This window comes from Ovis aries, chromosome X (genome assembly GCF_016772045.2).
Source record: "Ovis aries strain OAR_USU_Benz2616 breed Rambouillet chromosome X, ARS-UI_Ramb_v3.0, whole genome shotgun sequence".
NCBI classification, from domain to species: Eukaryota; Metazoa; Chordata; class Mammalia; order Artiodactyla; family Bovidae; genus Ovis; species Ovis aries.
In genome coordinates, this window is record NC_056080.1 from 11,786,696 (window position 1) to 11,792,862 (window position 6,167).

At 46.3% G+C, this 6,167-nt stretch overlaps 2 protein-coding genes across 10 annotated transcripts in view; both read left to right on the forward strand.

Annotated features, from left to right (window-relative positions):
- The first annotated feature begins 419 nt into the window (after positions 1-419).
- Positions 420-6,167, forward strand: part of LOC101111868 (transcription elongation factor A N-terminal and central domain-containing protein) — a 58,272-nt gene continuing 52,524 nt past the window's right edge. For 4 of the 5 annotated variants that reach the window (XM_060408233.1, XM_060408232.1, XM_060408229.1 and 1 more), the window contains exons 1-2: positions 420-480; positions 3,733-3,838. The gene's annotated coding sequence lies outside the window, so the exon portion shown is untranslated. Of the gene's footprint in view, positions 1,223-3,732; positions 3,839-6,167 lie in introns of all 5 variants that reach the window. The other variant, XM_060408230.1, reaches the window with a different exon arrangement.
- The window catches only part of RAB9A (RAB9A, member RAS oncogene family), a 58,272-nt gene continuing 52,524 nt past the window's right edge, over positions 420-6,167 (forward strand). For all 5 annotated transcript variants that reach the window (XM_060407211.1, XM_060407212.1, XM_060407213.1 and 2 more), the window contains exons 1-2: positions 420-480; positions 3,733-3,838. The gene's annotated coding sequence lies outside the window, so the exon portion shown is untranslated. The remainder of the gene's footprint in view (positions 481-3,732; positions 3,839-6,167) is intronic.

Here is a 6,167-nt window from a genome sequence, read left to right on the forward strand (position 1 = left end):
GATGCATGCGAGGGGTGCAATAAGTGCTTGTTGAATTAATTACCGCGTTAAGTAAATTCATTTTCGCCAGAAGTGTTGCCAACATTTAGCCTAGCGCTGTCTTGATGGGAAATAGAGAGGGTAGTTCAACAAACTTCGATGCTCAAAAGCAACAGTGGGGCTGTTTGTTTATTTCTTTTTATTTTTTTTCCATTCGTGGCTGGCTGCAGATTGCCGGCTCCAGACCAGGACCAGAATTTGGGAGCTACAGGGTCTACGGGCGCAGGGGTCCTCTCGCCGGCCTCTCGCCGGCTGATCGCTCTGCGCAGACGCCACTTCCCTAGCACGCATGCGTCGAGTCCCGCGCCTTGTTCTCTAGTCTGAGGGATGATTGGTTGAGCTTCCATGGTCCCGCCCTGGGACCGGAAGCCCTCTCGGGCACCGAGGACACCGAGGACACCGAGGACACCGAGGACTTCCGGGTTTCGCCCGTGCTTCTCGGTGAGCGTTGTGCAGGTTTCGCCAATGTCTCTTTGGCTGCAGACAGGCGACCCAGTTGTTCCCAGTGGAAGCCCACCCCGCTCGGGGAGGCTCTCAGTGTTGCCGGGGCCGGTAGACCCGGACGTGCTTTCGCCTTCCCCTCTGCTCCAGCCGAGCGTGGGTAGATCCCTCGGGGCCGCCGCTCCCTGCGTGCTGGGTGCCAGGCTGTCACCCTTGGAAGTCGTGCAGCCGACTTTGCTTGTCGCCCCACCCCACCCACTGGAACCCGAACCCAGGCCTGAGTGGGCGCTTGTGCCCGTCCCTTCCCCTCGCTGCACATTTGCTATTGGTCGTCATAAAGCAGAAGGGCGCTAGCGCAGTATTGTGCCGCTTCAGAAACTGCGACGCTCCTGGCAGCATAATTTCTCGCCATAGAGTAAGACGCTGCCTGTATAGCCAGAGGTGTACCTGGGTTGTGACTAGAATTTTAAATTTTTTCTTTAGATCTTAGGTCTAAACTCGTCTAGGTTATTGCTGATTTGTTACCAGCTTTTGCGCTTCCCTGGTGGCTCAGAGGTTAAAGCGTTTGCCTGGAATGCAGGAGACCCGGGTTCGATCCCTGGGTCAGGATGATCTCCTGGAGAAGGAAATGGCAACCCACTTCAGTACTCTTGCCTGGAGAATCCCATGAAGATCCGGGAGAAGGAAAAGGCAACCCACTCCAGTACTCTTGCCTGGAGAATCCCATGAGGGGAGGAGCCTGGTAGGCTAGTCCTCCATGACTTAGCAATTTCACTTTCACTTTGGAAATTTCTCTTTGATCTGTTGTTAGCTTTTAGAACAGATGTGTGCACTTTCTGCATATACCTGTGACATCAGTTAATACTAACAAGGTTTTGTATGCATTCATTCAACAGATATTTTGGGCACTGTATAAACTCTGTTTTTGATATGTATTGAGTAAGGATATAGGTGTGTATCTCAGCATTATCGGTTCTAGCATATGCTCTAGAATTGTCCAGTATGGTAGCAACTAGGTCCATAAGGCTGAGTAGCTGAAATGTGCCTAGTCTGAACTGAGATGTGCATTAAGTGTAAAATGGCGAATTTTGGAGAATTCGTACGAAAAAGAGAATACGAACTATCTCAATTTGTTAATATCAATCAAACTGTTGAAATGGCAGTGTTTGGGATACACTGGGTTAAATAAAATGGCTTCCTTGGTGGCTCAGATGGTAAAGCATCTGCCTGCAATGCAGGAGACCCGGGTTCGATCCCTGGGTCGGGAAGATCCCCTGGAGAAGGAAATCGCAACCCACTCCAATACTCTTGCCTGGAAAATTCCATGGACGGAGGAGCCTGGTAGGCTGCAGTCCATGGGGTCACAAAGAGTCAGACAGGACAAAGCGATTTATTACTAATTTCACCTGTTTATATTTTTTTCTGTGGCCACTAGAGATTTTTAAATTCTTTGTCTGGCTTGCTGCTATACTGCTGTTGGACAGCACTGCCTGCAACCAAATCCAGCCTTTCTGTCTTTGAAAAAGAGATTTATTGTAGCAAAGCCATATCTGTTCATTTATATATTTTTTGTGGCTGGTGTATCTGACTCTTTGGGACCCCATGGACTGTAGCCCACCAGGCTCTTCTGTCCATGGAATTCTCTAGGCAAGAATACTGGAGTGGGTTGCCATTTCCTTCTCCAGGGGATCTTCTCAACTTAGGGATCGAACTCGGGTCTCCCACATTACAGGCAGATTCTTTACGGTCTGAACCACCCACTAACACAATGTTTATTGTCTGTGGCTGCTGTTCCTGCTACAAGAACAGTGCAACTGAGTAGTCCATACAGAAGCTGGATGGACTACAAAGCCTAAAGTATTTACCATCTGGCCTTTTATAGAAAAAGTTTGCTGAACCTCTGCTCTCGAACAATGTCAGTATGGTAGATACATGTAAATCTCCTCATTGTATATATAATGAATATATATTATTCCTCTTCATTGCTATATAATCCTCAGTTGGGCTTAGTGTGTGACATAGTTCCAAGGACTTTGTAAGAACTATCCCTTTTAATTCTCATATTAATCCTATGATGTTGTATTCTCCCTCCACCTCCAACATACTCATCATACTTCTGGGAACTGTACCTTCTAGTCCTTCCTTATCCCCAAATGACTTGACTCCTGGCGTCCTGATTAGCCCACAGGAGGCACTGTGCTGTTTTGTTTTGTTTTTTTTAACTAGAATATTTTGAAATGATTTTCTAAACTAAAATTGAGATAAGGTATGTTTCCCATGGAAGAACCTGAGGGGCTTAGGTGCAGTGGGTACAAGCAAGCCCGTCTGGTGCAAAGGATGATGCTCACAAGCAGAGAGGGGAGAATTTGTTGAGTAATAGTGAGCCCTGGCCAGGTGTTTGCCAGATGTGTATCAGAGAATGAAACAGACATCATTCTTCTGTGGTCTTGTAGGGAAAGCAGACAAGAAAAAATGATGTAGTGTGATTCAGTTCAGTTCAGTGGCCCAGTCGTGTCTGACTCTTTGCAACCCCATGGACTGCAGCACACCGGGTTTCCTTGTCCATCACTAACTCCCAGAGCTTGATCAAACTCACGTCCATCGAATTGATGATGCCATCCACCCATTGCCTCCTTTGTCATCCCCTTCTGCCTTCAGTCTTTCCCAGCATCAGGGTCTTTTCCAGTGAGTCAGTTCTTTGCATCAGGTGGCCAAAGTATTGGAGCTTGAGCTTCAGCATCAGTCCTTCCAGTGAATATTCAGGACTGATTTCCTTTAGGTTGGACTGCTTTTATCTCCTTGCAGTCCAAGGGACTCTCAAGAATCTTCTTCAGAGCCCCAGTTCAAAAGCATCAGTTCTTCGGCACTCAGCTTTCGTTATGGTCCAACTCTCACATCCCTACATGACTACTGGAAAAACCATAGCTTTGACAAGACAGACCTTTGTTGGCAAAGTAATGTCTGTGTTTTTTAATATACTATTTAGGTTTGTCATAGCTTTTCTTCCAAGGAGCAAGCGTCTTTTAATTTCATGACTCCAGTCACCATCTGCAGTGATTTTGGAGCCCAAGAAAATAAAATCTCTTACTGTTTCCATTGTTTCCCCATCTATTTGCCATGAAGTGATGGGAGTGGATGCCATGATCTTCGTTTTTTGAATGTTGAGTTTTAAGCCAGCTTTTTCACTCTCCTCTTCAGTGTGATATGCACCATGGGGGGAGAAAATGTACAAATCTTTGATGTTCTTAACAGGTTTCCTCCTCTGTAAGATGGCGGTAGCCCTGTACCTGTGAAGATGGAGATGAGCGTCTATAGCACACAGACTTACTCCACGTGCAGTGCTTTCCGCTGTTAAGAGGTAAGTGCAGGAGTGAATGCAGGGGACTGGGCACACAGTGACACTGAAAACATTGCAATCGCTGGTTGGAATTTGTAGAGAAGGTTTTCGGGCGAGTTGCGCACAGGAGGACTTTGTTTTTTGTTTTAAACATTTCCCACTTTAATGAGGCTCCCTCCAGCAGAATGTGAAGTCGGAGAGGTGGTGTGCATTCAGCCCAGGAGCAGTTCAGGAACTGCCTTTGGGTGGAGGCCCACGAGCTGGGCCAGTCCTGCTGCGGGAGAGGAGTTGTGCCTGTGTGTTCAGGGCCGTGGTGATGGCTCTGGTTTAGATCACAGTCACCTGGAGAGCTGCAACGTGCCCAGGCCTGCCCGCAGAGATTCAAATTCATTCTGTCTGGGGTGAGGCCCTGGCAGTGTTTTTGTTTTGGCTGTGTAAGTTCTCCAGATGACATGGATTTGCAGGCAAGAGGGAGAACCACACACAGGCTCAGAGAGCTAGTGGAGCAAAGGCACTGAGCTGGGAGATGCAAGTGCCTGCCAGTGATTCAGTCAGATTACAAAGGAGGCTGGAAAGGGGCTTTTGACTACTGGCCAGGGACCTTGGGCTCCATCCTGGGAGCAGAGGGGAACTTCTGAAGGGCCTTAAGCAAGAAAAGGAGGGGTCCTTTTGCTGAAATCTCTACTAGAAGATGATCCCTCTAACAAAATGTCGTGCATAGAGTGAAAGCAGTGAAGAACTGGAGCCGGCCAGACAGCTGGAAGTAGAGGTTTGGTTTGTGTATCCCTCCTACGCGTGCCCCTTAGCAGTGGTGCCTGTCCTTGTATTTGCCAGTTTCTTGTCTGTGTTCTGCCGGGCTGCCAGCTCCTTTATGGCAGAGAGTATCTTGTTAGGTTCAGCATCTATCGTGTACGAGATACATAACAGATATTTATTCAGTGAACTGTGTAGAACTCTAAACTGGACACACAGCCTACTTCATCTTTTTATGGCAGTTCTCAAAATGTTATATCCCAGTTGCTTACATACAACAGGCTCCTAAGGCAATAAATTGCTTTCTATCAACATGACTGTCCTACAGGGAGAATAGAAAGTTTGACATCATTGAAATGCTGCAGAAAATATGGAAGAGAGGCACAGTTCTTGAGGGATCAGCCTGCTGTGTTCCCAGTTTGCCTTGCAAAGTAATAATGCCACTTTCTCCTCCAAAAAATATATATATGGCAGTTTCTCAAAAAATTGAAAATAGAATGCCTATATGATCCAGCAACCCCACTTTTGGGTAAATACCCGACAGAACTGAAAGCAGAAAGATATCTATGCATTCATGTTCATGGCAGCATTCTTGACAAGAGCCCAAAGGTGGAAGCAATTCAAGTGTCCATCAGCAGATGGATGGATAAACACACGTGGTCTACCCATCCAGTGGAATAGTATCTAGCCTTGAAAGGAGGGGAATTCTGACAGACACTATGATGTGGATGAACCTTGAGAGCATTATGCTGTGTGAAATAAGCCCGACACAAAAAGGCAGATACTGTATGATTCCACTTATATGAGGTATCTAAAGTAGTCAAACTCAGACAGTAGAATGATGGTTACTAGGGAATGCAGGGTAGAAAGACGTGGAGAGCTGTTGAATAGGTGCAAAGTTTGTTTTGCAAGACAACTAGCATTCCAAAAGCTGGTTGCACAACAGTGTCAATGTCCTTAGTGAACCATCCATGTCAAAATGGTTAAGATGATAAATTACATGTGCATTTTTACCACAATTAAAAATTTTAAAATGTAGAGGAACAGTAAATAAAAGGGTTATGAAGTGAAGAGCAGAGTGCGCATATATATGAAACCTTTAACTTCAGTAGGTTTCCATGAGTAAAGAAAAAGTTTCAAGAAACAATGCTGCCATCTCCCTGAAACCCTGAAGCTACAATTAACTTCGCCTTCAGAATCCCCTTAAAGCTCTGACCTTTCATTGAGAAATTTGACCTGAGTTAAAGATTGCCTAACCTCCTTGGGGGAACTCTAGACCAGTGTTGTCTTATTAACCCCCTTGCTGACATCCAGCCCAGTTGAATCCTGCTTTCTCAGGTAACGAAGCGTAGAGAATGAGTGTAGAACGTGAGGAGACTGAGTCCTTGCTAGGAAACGTTCCTACACATGGGGGAGGGTTCAAGTGCCCTGAGCTCCTTGTGACCGGACCGACGTGACTCCCTTGCTTGACTTCCTCCAGGTCCCGAGATCTCAAGCAGACATGCTGAGAGCAGTAGTCAGCAAGTGAGGATGTGTATTTTTAATTTTTCTGTGCTGTCTTGCCTGTTCTTTGTTGACTGAGCCTTTGATTCTTTAG